Source organism: Notolepis coatsorum, assembly GCF_963971535.1.
Source record: "Notolepis coatsorum genome assembly, chromosome: 4".
NCBI lineage: Eukaryota > Metazoa > Chordata > Actinopteri > Aulopiformes > Paralepididae > Notolepis > Notolepis coatsorum.
In genome coordinates this window covers 143,997,775-144,010,958 of record NC_140168.1, presented here as the reverse complement: position 1 = coordinate 144,010,958, position 13,184 = coordinate 143,997,775, and positions in this window count along the sequence as shown.

Sequence of the window (13,184 nt, the reverse complement as noted above, 5' to 3'; positions counted from 1 at the left end):
CAATATTACCGGATTTATATGAATTCGGACCGATGGGCACATGTTTGGGGGGGGTTCAACACTTACTATCACCTATTTCCTGGCTTTTGGAAAGATGCCTTTCATGCACATAAGGAACTGTTTCACCTGTATGGAAACTGAAATTACATCATGGTTCTCAAAACATGCATGCAGTTTCTTTTCTAACTTTCAAACTGTTGGAAGCTGAGATTGGGCTCTTCGGTGTATGAGTCAATGACAGACAGAAACTTTGGGACTTGACCAAGAATCAGCCAAATCGAACATCAACCACAAAGGGACTCGAACCCTCAATCTTCTGATTCGAAGTCAGACGCCTTATCCATTAGGCCACGTGGTCCTGTGCATAGAAAATGCTGTTTGTTTTTTGCCAGAGTCTATCCTTTTTCAATATTACTGGATTTATATGAATTCAGACCGGTGGGCACATGTTTTGGGGGGGGGTTCAACACTTACTATCACCTATTTCCTGGCTTTTGGAAAGATGCCTTTCATGCACATAAGGAACTGTTTCACCTGTATGGAAACTGAAATTGCATCATGGTTCTCAAAACATGCATGCAGTTTCTTTTCTAACTTTCAAACTGTTGGAAGCTGAGATTGGGCTCTTCGGTGTATGAGTCAATGACAGACAGAAACTATGGGACTTGACCAAGAATCAGCCAAATCGAACATCAACCACGAAGGGACTCGAACCCTCAATCTTCTGATTCAAAGTCAGACGCCTTATCCATTAGGCCATGTGGTCCTGTGAGTAGCAAATGCTGTTTGTTTTTTTGCCAGAGTCTATCCTTTTTCAATATTACCGGATTTATATGAATTCGGACCGATGGGCACATGTTTGGGGGGGGGGGGGGGGGTTCAACACTTACTATCACCTATTTCCTGGCTTTTGGAAAGATGCCTTTCATGCACATAAGGAACTGTTTCACCTGTATGGAAACTGAAATTACATCATGGTTCTCAAAACATGCATGCAGTTTCTTTTCTAACTTTCAAACTATTGGAAGCTGAGATTCGGCTCTTCGGTGTATGAGTCAATGACAGACAGAAACTTTGGGACTTGACCAAGAATCAGCCAAATCGAACATCAACCACAAAGGGACTCGAACCCTCAATCTTCTGATTCGAAGTCAGACGCCTTATCCATTAGGCCACGTGGTCCTGTGAGTAGCAAATGCTGTTTGTTTTTTGCCAGAGTCTATCCTTTTTCAATATTACTGGATTTATATGAATTCAGACCGGTGGGCACATGTTTTTGGGGGGGGGGGGTTCAACACTTACTATCAACTATTTCCCGGCTTTTGGAAAGATGCCTTTCATGCACATTTCTGTGGAAGAGGAACTGTTGCTCCTGTATGGAAACTGAAATTACATCATGGTTCTCAAAACATGCATGCAGTTTCTTTTCTAACTTTCAAACTATTGGAGGCTGAGATTGGGCTCTTTGGTGTATGAGTCAATGACAGACAGAAACTTTGGGACTTGACCAAGAATCAGCCAAATTGAACATCAACCACAAGGAGACTCAAACCCTCAATCTTCTGATTCAAAGTCAGACGCCTTATACATTAGGCCACGTGGTCCTGTGAGTAGCAAATGCTGTTTGTTTTTTGCCAGAGTCTATCCTTTTTCAATATTACTGGATTTATATGAATTCAGACCGGTGGGCACATGTTTTGGGGGGGGGGGGGGGTTCAACACTTACTATCAACTATTTCCTGGCTTTTGGAAAGATGCCTTTCATGCACATAAGGAACTGTTTCACCTGTATGGAAACTGAAATTACATCATGGTTCTCAAAACATGCATGCAGTTTCTTTTCTAACTTTCAAACTATTGGAAGCTGAGATTGGGCTCTTCGGTGTATGAGTCAATGACAGACAGAAACTTTGGGACTTGACCAAGAATCAGCCAAATCGAACATCAACCACGAAGGGACTCGAACCCTCAATCTTCCGATTCGAAGTCAGACCCCTTATCCATTAGGCCACGTGGTCCTGTGAGTAGCAAATGCTGTTTGTTTTTTGCCAGAGTCTATCCTTTTTCAATATTACTGGATTTATATGAATTCAGACCGATGGGCACATGTTTTGGGGCGGGGGGGTGGTTCAACACTTACTATCAACTATTTCCCGACTTTTGGAAAGATGCCTTTCATGAACATTTCTGTGGAAGAGGAACTGTTGCTCCTGTATGGAAACTGAAATTACATCATGGTTCTCAAAACATGTATGCAGTTTCTTTTCTAACTTTCAAACTATTGGAGGCTGAGATTGGGCTCTTTGGTGTATGAGTCAATGACAGACAGAAACTTTGGGACTTGACCAAGAATCAGTCAAATCGAACATCAACCACGAAGGGACTCGAACCCTCAATCTTCTGATTCGAAGTCAGACGCCTTATCCATTAGGCCACGTGGTCCTTTGAGTAGCAAATGCTGTTTGTTTTTTTACCAGAGTCTATCCTTTTTCAATATTACCGGATTTATATGAATTCGGACCGATGGGCACATGTTTGGGGGGGGTTCAACACTTACTATCACCTATTTCCTGGCTTTTGGAAAGATGCCTTTCATGCACATAAGGAACTGTTTCACCTGTATGGAAACTGAAATTACATCATGGTTCTCAAAACATGCATGCAGTTTCTTTTCTAACTTTCAAACTGTTGGAAGCTGAGATTGGGCTCTTCGGTGTATGAGTCAATGACAGACAGAAACTTTGGGAGTTGACCAAGAATCAGCCAAATCGAACATCAACCACAAAGGGACTCGAACCCTCAACCTTCTGATTCAAAGTCAGACACCTTATCCAGTAGGCCAGGTGGTCCTGTGAGTAGCAAATGCTGTTTGTTTTTTGCCAGAGTCTATCCTTTTTCAATATTACTGGATTTATATGAATTCAGACCGGTGGGCACATGTTTTGGGGGGGGGGGGGGGTTCAACACTTACTTTCAACTATTTCCCGGCTTTTGGAAAGATGCCTTTCATGCACATTTCTGTGGAAGAGGAACTGTTGCTCCTGTATGGAAACTGAAATTACATCATGGTTCTCAAAACATGCATGCAGTTTCTTTTCTAACTTTCAAACTATTGGAGGCTGAGATTGGGCTCTTTGGTATATGAGTCAATGACAGACAGAAACTTTCGGACTTGACCAAGAATCAGCCAAATCGAACATCAACCACGAAGGGACTCGAACCCTGAATCTTCTGATTCAAAGTCAGACGCCTTATCCATCAGGCCACGTGGTCCTGTGAGTAGCAAATGCTGTTTGTTTTTTTGCCAGAGTCTATCCTTTTTCAATATTACCGGATTTATATGAATTCGGACCGATGGGCACATGTTTTGGGGGGGGGGGGGGGGGGTTCAACACTTACTATCACCTATTTCCTGGCTTTTGGAAAGATGCCTTTCATGCACATAAGGAACTGTTTCACCTGTATGGAAACTGAAATTACATCATGGTTCTCAAAACATGTATGCAGTTTCTTTTCTAACTTTCAAACTATTGGAAGCTGAGATTGGGCTCTTCGGTGTATGAGTCAATGACAGACAGATACTTTGGGACTTGACCAAGAATCAGCCAAATCGAACATCAACCACGAAGGGACTCGAACCCTCAATCTTCTGATTCGAAGTCAGACGCCTTATCCATTAGGCCACGTGGTCCTGTGAGTAGCAAATGCTGTTTGTTTTTTGCCAGAGTCTATCCTTTTTCAATATTACTGGATTTATATGAATTCAGACCGGTGGGCACATGTTTTGGGGGGGGGTTCAACACTTACTATCAACTATTTCCCGGCTTTTGGAAAGATGCCTTTCATGCACATTTCTGTGGAAGAGGAACTGTTGCTCCTGTATGGAAACTGAAATTACATCATGGTTCTCAAAACATGTATGCAGTTTCTTTTCTAACTTTCAAACTATTGGAGGCTGAGATTGGGCTCTTTGGTGTATGAGTCAATGACAGACAGAAACTTTGGGACTTGACCAAGAATCAGTCAAATCGAACATCAACCACGAAGGGACTCGAACCCTCAATCTTCTGATTCGAAGTCAGACGCCTTATCCATTAGGCCACGTGGTCCTTTGAGTAGCAAATGCTGTTTGTTTTTTTACCAGAGTCTATCCTTTTTCAATATTACCGGATTTATATGAATTCGGACCGATGGGCACATGTTTGGGGGGGGTTCAACACTTACTATCACCTATTTCCTGGCTTTTGGAAAGATGCCTTTCATGCACATAAGGAACTGTTTCACCTGTATGGAAACTGAAATTACATCATGGTTCTCAAAACATGCATGCAGTTTCTTTTCTAACTTTCAAACTATTGGAAGCTGAGATTGGGCTCTTCGGTGTATGAGTCAATGACAGACAGAAACTTTGGGACTTGACCAAGAATCAGCCAAATCGAACATCAACCACGAAGGGACTCGAACCCTCAATCTTCTGATTCGAAGTCAGACGCCTTATCCATTAGGCCACGTGGTCCTGTGAGTAGCAAATGCTGTTTGTTTTTTGCCAGAGTCTATCCTTTTTCAATATTACTGGATTTATATGAATTCAGACCGGTGGGCACATGTTTTGGGGGGGGGGGGGGGGTTCAACACTTACTATCAACTATTTCCCGACTTTTGGAAAGATGCCTTTCATGCACATTTCTGTGGAAGAGGAACTGTTGCTCCTGTATGGAAACTGAAATTACATCATGGTTCTCAAAACATGCATGCAGTTTCTTTTCTAACTTTCAAACTATTGGAGGCTGAGATTGGGCTCTTTGGTGTATGAGTCAATGACAGACAGAAACTTTGGGACTTGACCAAGAATCAGCCAAATTGAACATCAACCACAAGGAGACTCGAACCCTCAATCTTCTGATTCAAAGTCATCCATTAGGCCACGTGGTCCTGTGAGTAGCAAATGCTGTTTGTTTTTTGCCAGAGTCTATCCTTTTTCAATATTACTGGATTTATATGAATTCAGACCGGTGGGCACATGTTTGGGGGGGGGTTCAACACTTACTATCACCTATTTCCTGGCTTTTGGAAAGATGCCTTTCATGCACATAAGGAACTGTTTCACCTGTATGGAAACTGAAATTACATCATGGTTCTCAAAACATGCATGCAGTTTCTTTTCTAACTTTCAAACTATTGGAAGCTGAGATTGGGCTCTTCGGTGTATGAGTCAATGACAGACAGAAACTTTGGGACTTGACCAAGAATCAGCCAAATCGAACATCAACCACGAAGGGACTCGAACCCTCAATCTTCTGATTCGAAGTCAGACGCCTTATCCATTAGGCCACGTGGTCCTGTGAGTAGCAAATGCTGTTTGTTTTTTGCCAGAGTCTATCCTTTTTCAATATTACTGGATTTATATGAATTCAGACCGGTGGGCACATGTTTTGGGGGGGGGGGTTCAACACTTACTATCAACTATTTCCCGGCTTTTGGAAAGATGCCTTTCATGCACATTTCTGTGGAAGAGGAACTGTTGCTCCTGTATGGAAACTGAAATTACATCATGGTTCTCAAAACATGCATGCAGTTTCTTTTCTAACTTTCAAACTATTGGAGGCTGAGATTGGGCTCTTTGGTGTATGAGTCAATGACAGACAGAAACTTTGGGACTTGACCAAGAATCAGCCAAATCGAACATCAACCACGAAGGGACTCGAACCCTCAATCTTCTGATTCGAAGTCAGACGCCTTATCCATTAGGCCATGTGGTCCTGTGAGCAGCAAATGCTGTTTGTTTTTTTGCCAGAGTCTATCCTTTTTCAATATTACCGGATTTATATGAATTCGGACCGATGGGCACATGTTTGGGGGGGGTTCAACACTTACTATCACCTATTTCCTGGCTTTTGGAAAAATGCCTTTCATGCACATAAGGAACTGTTTCACCTGTATGGAAACTGAAATTACATCATGGTTCTCAAAACATGCATGCAGTTTCTTTTCTAACTTTCAAACTATTGGAAGCTGAGATTGGGCTCTTCGGTGTATGAGTCAATGACAGACAGAAACTTTGGGACTTGACCAAGAATCAGCCAAATCGAACATCAACCACGAAGGGACTCGAACCCTCAATCTTCTGATTCGAAGTCAGACGCCTTATCCATTAGGCCACGTGGTCCTGTGAGTAGCAAATGCTGTTTGTTTTTTGCCAGAGTCTATCCTTTTTCAATATTACTGGATTTATATGAATTCAGACCGGTGGGCACATGTTTTGGGGGGGGGTTCAACACTTACTATCAACTATTTCCCGGCTTTTGGAAAGATGCCTTTCATGCACATTTCTGTGGAAGAGGAACTGTTGCTCCTGTATGGAAACTGAAATTACATCATGGTTCTCAAAACATGCATGCAGTTTCTTTTCTAACTTTCAAACTATTGGAGGCTGAGATTGGGCTCTTTGGTGTATGAGTCAATGACAGACAGAAACTTTGGGACTTGACCAAGAATCACCCAAATCGAGCATCAACCACGAAGGGATTCGAAACCTCAATCTTCTGATTCGAAGTCAGACGCCTTATCCATTAGGCCACGTGGTCCTGTGAGTAGCAAATGCTGTTTGTTTTTTTGCCAGAGTCTATCCTTTTTCAATATTACCGGATTTATATGAATTCGGACCGATGGGCACATGTTTGGGGGGGGTTCAACACTTACTATCACCTATTTCCTGGCTTTTGGAAAGATGCCTTTCATGCACATAAGGAACTGTTTCACCTGTATGGAAACTGAAATTACATCATGGTTCTCAAAACATGCATGCAGTTTCTTTTCTAACTTTCAAACTATTGGAAGCTGAGATTGGGCTCTTCGGTGTATGAGTCAATGACAGACAGAAACTTTGGGACTTGACCAAGAATCAGCCAAATCGAACATCAACCACGAAGGGACTCGAGCCCTCAATCTTCTGATTCGAAGTCAGACGCCTTATCCATTAGGCCACGTGGTCCTGTGAGTAGCAAATGCTGTTTGTTTTTTGCCAGAGTCTATCCTTTTTCAATATTACTGGATTTATATGAATTCAGACCGGTGGGCACATGTTTTGGGGGGGGGTTCAACACTTACTATCAACTATTTCCCGGCTTTTGGAAAGATGCCTTTCATGCACATTTCTGTGGAAGAGGAACTGTTGCTCCTGTATGGAAACTGAAATTACATCATGGTTCTCAAAACATGCATGCAGTTTCTTTTCTAACTTTCAAACTATTGGAGGCTGAGATTGGGCTCTTTGGTGTATGAGTCAATGACAGACAGAAACTTTGGGACTTGACCAAGAATCAGCCAAATCGAACATCAACCACGAAGGGACTCGAACCCTCAATCTTCTGATTCGAAGTCAGACGCCTTATCCATTAGGCCACGTGGTCCTTTGAGTAGCAAATGCTGTTTGTTTTTTTACCAGAGTCTATCCTTTTTCAATATTACCGGATTTATATGAATTCGGACCGATGGACACATGTTTGGGGGGGGTTCAACACTTACTATCACCTATTTCCTGGCTTTTGGAAAGATGCCTTTCATGCACATAAGGAACTGTTTCACCTGTATGGAAACTGAAATTACATCATGGTTCTCAAAACATGCATGCAGTTTCTTTTCTAACTTTCAAACTATTGGAAGCTGAGATTGGGCTCTTCGGTGTATGAGTCAATGACAGACAGAAACTTTGGGACTTGACCAAGAATCAGCCAAATCGAACATCAACCACGAAGGGACTCGAACCCTCAATCTTCTGATTCGAAGTCAGACGCCTTATCCATTAGGCCACGTGGTCCTGTGAGTAGCAAATGCTGTTTGTTTTTTGCCAGAGTCTATCCTTTTTCAATATTACTGGATTTATATGAATTCAGACCGGTGGGCACATGTTTTGGGGGGGGGGGGGTTCAACACTTACTATCAACTATTTCCCGGCTTTTGGAAAGATGCCTTTCATGCACATTTCTGTGGAAGAGGAACTGTTGCTCCTGTATGGAAACTGAAATTACATCATGGTTCTCAAAACATGCATGCAGTTTCTTTTCTAACTTTCAAACTATTGGAGGCTGAGATTGGGCTCTTTGGTGTATGAGTCAATGACAGACAGAAACTTTGGGACTTGACCAAGAATCAGCCAAATCGAACATCAACCACGAAGGGACTCGAACCCTCAATCTTCTGATTCGAAGTCAGACGCCTTATCCATTAGGCCACGTGGTCCTGTGAGTAGCAAATGCTGTTTGTTTTTTTGCCAGAGTCTATCCTTTTTCAATATTACCGGATTTATATGAATTCGGACCGATGGGCACATGTTTGGGGGGGGTTCAACACTTACTATCACCTATTTCCTGGCTTTTGGAAAGATGCCTTTCATGCACATAAGGAACTGTTTCACCTGTATGGAAACTGAAATTACATCATGGTTCTCAAAACATGCATGCAGTTTATTTTCTAACTTTCAAACTATTGGAAGCTGAGATTGGGCTCTTCGGTGTATGAGTCAATGACAGACAGAAACTTTGGGACTTGACCAAGAATCAGCCAAATCGAACATCAACCACGAAGGGACTCGAACCGTCAATCTTCTGATTCGAAGTCAGACGCCTTATCCATTAGGCCACGTGGTCCTGTGAGTAGCAAATGCTGTTTGTTTTTTGCCAGAGTCTATCCTTTTTCAATATTACTGGATTTATATGAATTCAGACCGGTGGGCACATGTTTTGGGGGGGGGTTCAACACTTACTATCAACTATTTCCCGGCTTTTGGAAAGATGCCTTTCATGCACATTTCTGTGGAAGAGGAACTGTTGCTCCTGTATGGAAACTGAAATTACATCATGGTTCTCAAAACATGCATGCAGTTTCTTTTCTAACTTTCAAACTATTGGAGGCTGAGATTGGGCTCTTTGGTGTATGAGTCAATGACAGACAGAAACTTTGGGACTTGACCAAGAATCAGCCAAATCGAACATCAACCACGAAGGGACTCGAACCCTCAATCTTCTGATTCGAAGTCAGACGCCTTATCCATTAGGCCACGTGGTCCTTTGAGTAGCAAATGCTGTTTGTTTTTTTACCAGAGTCTATCCTTTTTCAATATTACCGGATTTATATGAATTCGGACCGATGGGCACATGTTTGGGGGGGGTTCAACACTTACTATCACCTATTTCCTGGCTTTTGGAAAGATGCCTTTCATGCACATAAGGAACTGTTTCACCTGTATGGAAACTGAAATTACATCATGGTTCTCAAAACATGCATGCAGTTTCTTTTCTAACTTTCAAACTGTTGGAAGCTGAGATTGGGCTCTTCGGTGTATGAGTCAATGACAGACAGAAACTTTGGGACTTGACCAAGAATCAGCCAAATCGAACATCAACCACAAAGGGACTCGAACCCTCAATCTTCTGATTCGAAGTCAGACGCCTTATCCATTAGGCCACGTGGTCCTGTGCATAGAAAATGCTGTTTGTTTTTTGCCAGAGTCTATCCTTTTTCAATATTACTGGATTTATATGAATTCAGACCGGTGGGCACATGTTTTGGGGGGGGGTTCAACACTTACTATCACCTATTTCCTGGCTTTTGGAAAGATGCCTTTCATGCACATAAGGAACTGTTTCACCTGTATGGAAACTGAAATTGCATCATGGTTCTCAAAACATGCATGCAGTTTATTTTCTAACTTTCAAACTGTTGGAAGCTGAGATTGGGCTCTTCGGTGTATGAGTCAATGACAGACAGAAACTATGGGACTTGACCAAGAATCAGCCAAATCGAACATCAACCACGAAGGGACTCGAACCCTCAATCTTCTGATTCAAAGTCAGACGCCTTATCCATTAGGCCATGTGGTCCTGTGAGTAGCAAATGCTGTTTGTTTTTTTGCCAGAGTCTATCCTTTTTCAATATTACCGGATTTATATGAATTCGGACCGATGGGCACATGTTTGGGGGGGGGGGGGGGGGTTCAACACTTACTATCACCTATTTCCTGGCTTTTGGAAAGATGCCTTTCATGCACATAAGGAACTGTTTCACCTGTATGGAAACTGAAATTACATCATGGTTCTCAAAACATGCATGCAGTTTCTTTTCTAACTTTCAAACTATTGGAAGCTGAGATTCGGCTCTTCGGTGTATGAGTCAATGACAGACAGAAACTTTGGGACTTGACCAAGAATCAGCCAAATCGAACATCAACCACAAAGGGACTCGAACCCTCAATCTTCTGATTCGAAGTCAGACGCCTTATCCATTAGGCCACGTGGTCCTGTGAGTAGCAAATGCTGTTTGTTTTTTGCCAGAGTCTATCCTTTTTCAATATTACTGGATTTATATGAATTCAGACCGGTGGGCACATGTTTTTTGGGGGGGGGGGTTCAACACTTACTATCAACTATTTCCCGGCTTTTGGAAAGATGCCTTTCATGCACATTTCTGTGGAAGAGGAACTGTTGCTCCTGTATGGAAACTGAAATTACATCATGGTTCTCAAAACATGCATGCAGTTTCTTTTCTAACTTTCAAACTATTGGAGGCTGAGATTGGGCTCTTTGGTGTATGAGTCAATGACAGACAGAAACTTTGGGACTTGACCAAGAATCAGCCAAATTGAACATCAACCACAAGGAGACTCAAACCCTCAATCTTCTGATTCAAAGTCAGACGCCTTATACATTAGGCCACGTGGTCCTGTGAGTAGCAAATGCTGTTTGTTTTTTGCCAGAGTCTATCCTTTTTCAATATTACTGGATTTATATGAATTCAGACCGGTGGGCACATGTTTTGGGGGGGGGGGGGGTTCAACACTTACTATCAACTATTTCCTGGCTTTTGGAAAGATGCCTTTCATGCACATAAGGAACTGTTTCACCTGTATGGAAACTGAAATTACATCATGGTTCTCAAAACATGCATGCAGTTTCTTTTCTAACTTTCAAACTATTGGAAGCTGAGATTGGGCTCTTCGGTGTATGAGTCAATGACAGACAGAAACTTTGGGACTTGACCAAGAATCAGCCAAATCGAACATCAACCACGAAGGGACTCGAACCCTCAATCTTCCGATTCGAAGTCAGACCCCTTATCCATTAGGCCACGTGGTCCTGTGACTAGCAAATGCTGTTTGTTTTTTGCCAGAGTCTATCCTTTTTCAATATTACTGGATTTATATGAATTCAGACCGATGGGCACATGTTTTGGGGCGGGGGGGTGGTTCAACACTTACTATCAACTATTTCCCGACTTTTGGAAAGATGCCTTTCATGAACATTTCTGTGGAAGAGGAACTGTTGCTCCTGTATGGAAACTGAAATTACATCATGGTTCTCAAAACATGAATGCAGTTTCTTTTCTAACTTTCAAACTATTGGAGGCTGAGATTGGGCTCTTTGGTGTATGAGTCAATGACAGACAGAAACTTTGGGACTTGACCAAGAATCAGCCAAATCGAACATCAACCACGAAGGGACTCGAACCCTCAATCTTCTGATTCGAAGTCAGACGCCTTATCCATTAGGCCACGTGGTCCTGTGAGTAGCAAATGCTGTTTGTTTTTTGCCAGAGTCTATCCTTTTTCAATATTACTGGATTTATATGAATTCAGACCGGTGGGCACATGTTTGGGGGGGGGTTCAACACTTACTATCAACTATTACCCCGGCTTTTGGAAAGATGCCTTTCATGCACATTTCTGTGGAAGAGGAACTGTTGCTCCTGTATGGAAACTGAAATTACATCATGGTTCTCAAAACATGCATGCAGTTTCTTTTCTAACTTTCAAACTATTGGAAGCTGAGATTCGGCTCTTCGGTGTATGAGTCAATGACAGACAGAAACTTTGGGACTTGACCAAGAATCAGCCAAATCGAACATCAACCACGAAGGGACTCGAACCCTCAATCTTCTGATTCGAAGTCAGACGCCTTATCCATTAGGCCACGTGGTCCTGTGAGTAGCAAATGCTGTTTGTTTTTTGCCAGAGTCTATCCTTTTTCAATATTACTGGATTTATATGAATTCAGACCGGTGGGCACATGTTTGGGGGGGGGTTCAACACTTACTATCAACTATTACCCCGGCTTTTGGAAAGATGCCTTTCATGCACATTTCTGTGGAAGAGGAACTGTTGCTCCTGTATGGAAACTGAAATTACATCATGGTTCTCAAAACATGCATGCAGTTTCTTTTCTAACTTTCAAACTATTGGAAGCTGAGATTCGGCTCTTCGGTGTATGAGTCAATGACAGACAGAAACTTTGGGACTTGACCAAGAATCAGCCAAATCGAACATCAACCACGAAGGGACTCGAACCCTCAATCTTCTGATTCGAAGTCAGACGCCTTATCCATTAGGCCACGTGGTCCTGTGAGTAGCAAATGCTGTTTGTTTTTTGCCAGAGTCTATCCTTTTTCAATATTACTGGATTTATATGAATTCAGACCGGTGGGCACATGTTTTGGGGGGGGGGGGGGGTTCAACACTTACTATCAACTATTTCCCGGCTTTTGGAAAGATGCCTTTCATGCACATTTCTGTGGAAGAGGAACTGTTGCTCCTGTATGGAAACTGAAATTACATCATGGTTCTCAAAACATGCATGCAGTTTCTTTTCTAACTTTCAAACTATTGGAGGCTGAGATTGGGCTCTTTGGTGTATAAGTCAATGACAGACAGAAACTTTGGGACTTGACCAAGAATCAGCCAAATCGAACATCAACCACGAAGGGACTCGAACCCTCAATCTTCTGATTCGAAGTCAGACGCCTTATCCATCAGGCCACGTGGTCCTGTGAGTAGCAAATGCTGTTTGTTTTTTGCCAGAGTCTATCCTTTTTCAATATTACTGGATTTATATGAATTCAGACCGATGGGCACATGTTTTGGGGCGGGGGGGTGGTTCAACACTTACTATCAACTATTTCCCGACTTTTGGAAAGATGCCTTTCATGAACATTTCTGTGGAAGAGGAACTGTTGCTCCTGTATGGAAACTGAAATTACATCATGGTTCTCAAAACATGAATGCAGTTTCTTTTCTAACTTTCAAACTATTGGAGGCTGAGATTGGGCTCTTTGGTGTATGAGTCAATGACAGACAGAAACTTTGGGACTTGACCAAGAATCAGCCAAATCGAACATCAACCACGAAGGGACTCGAA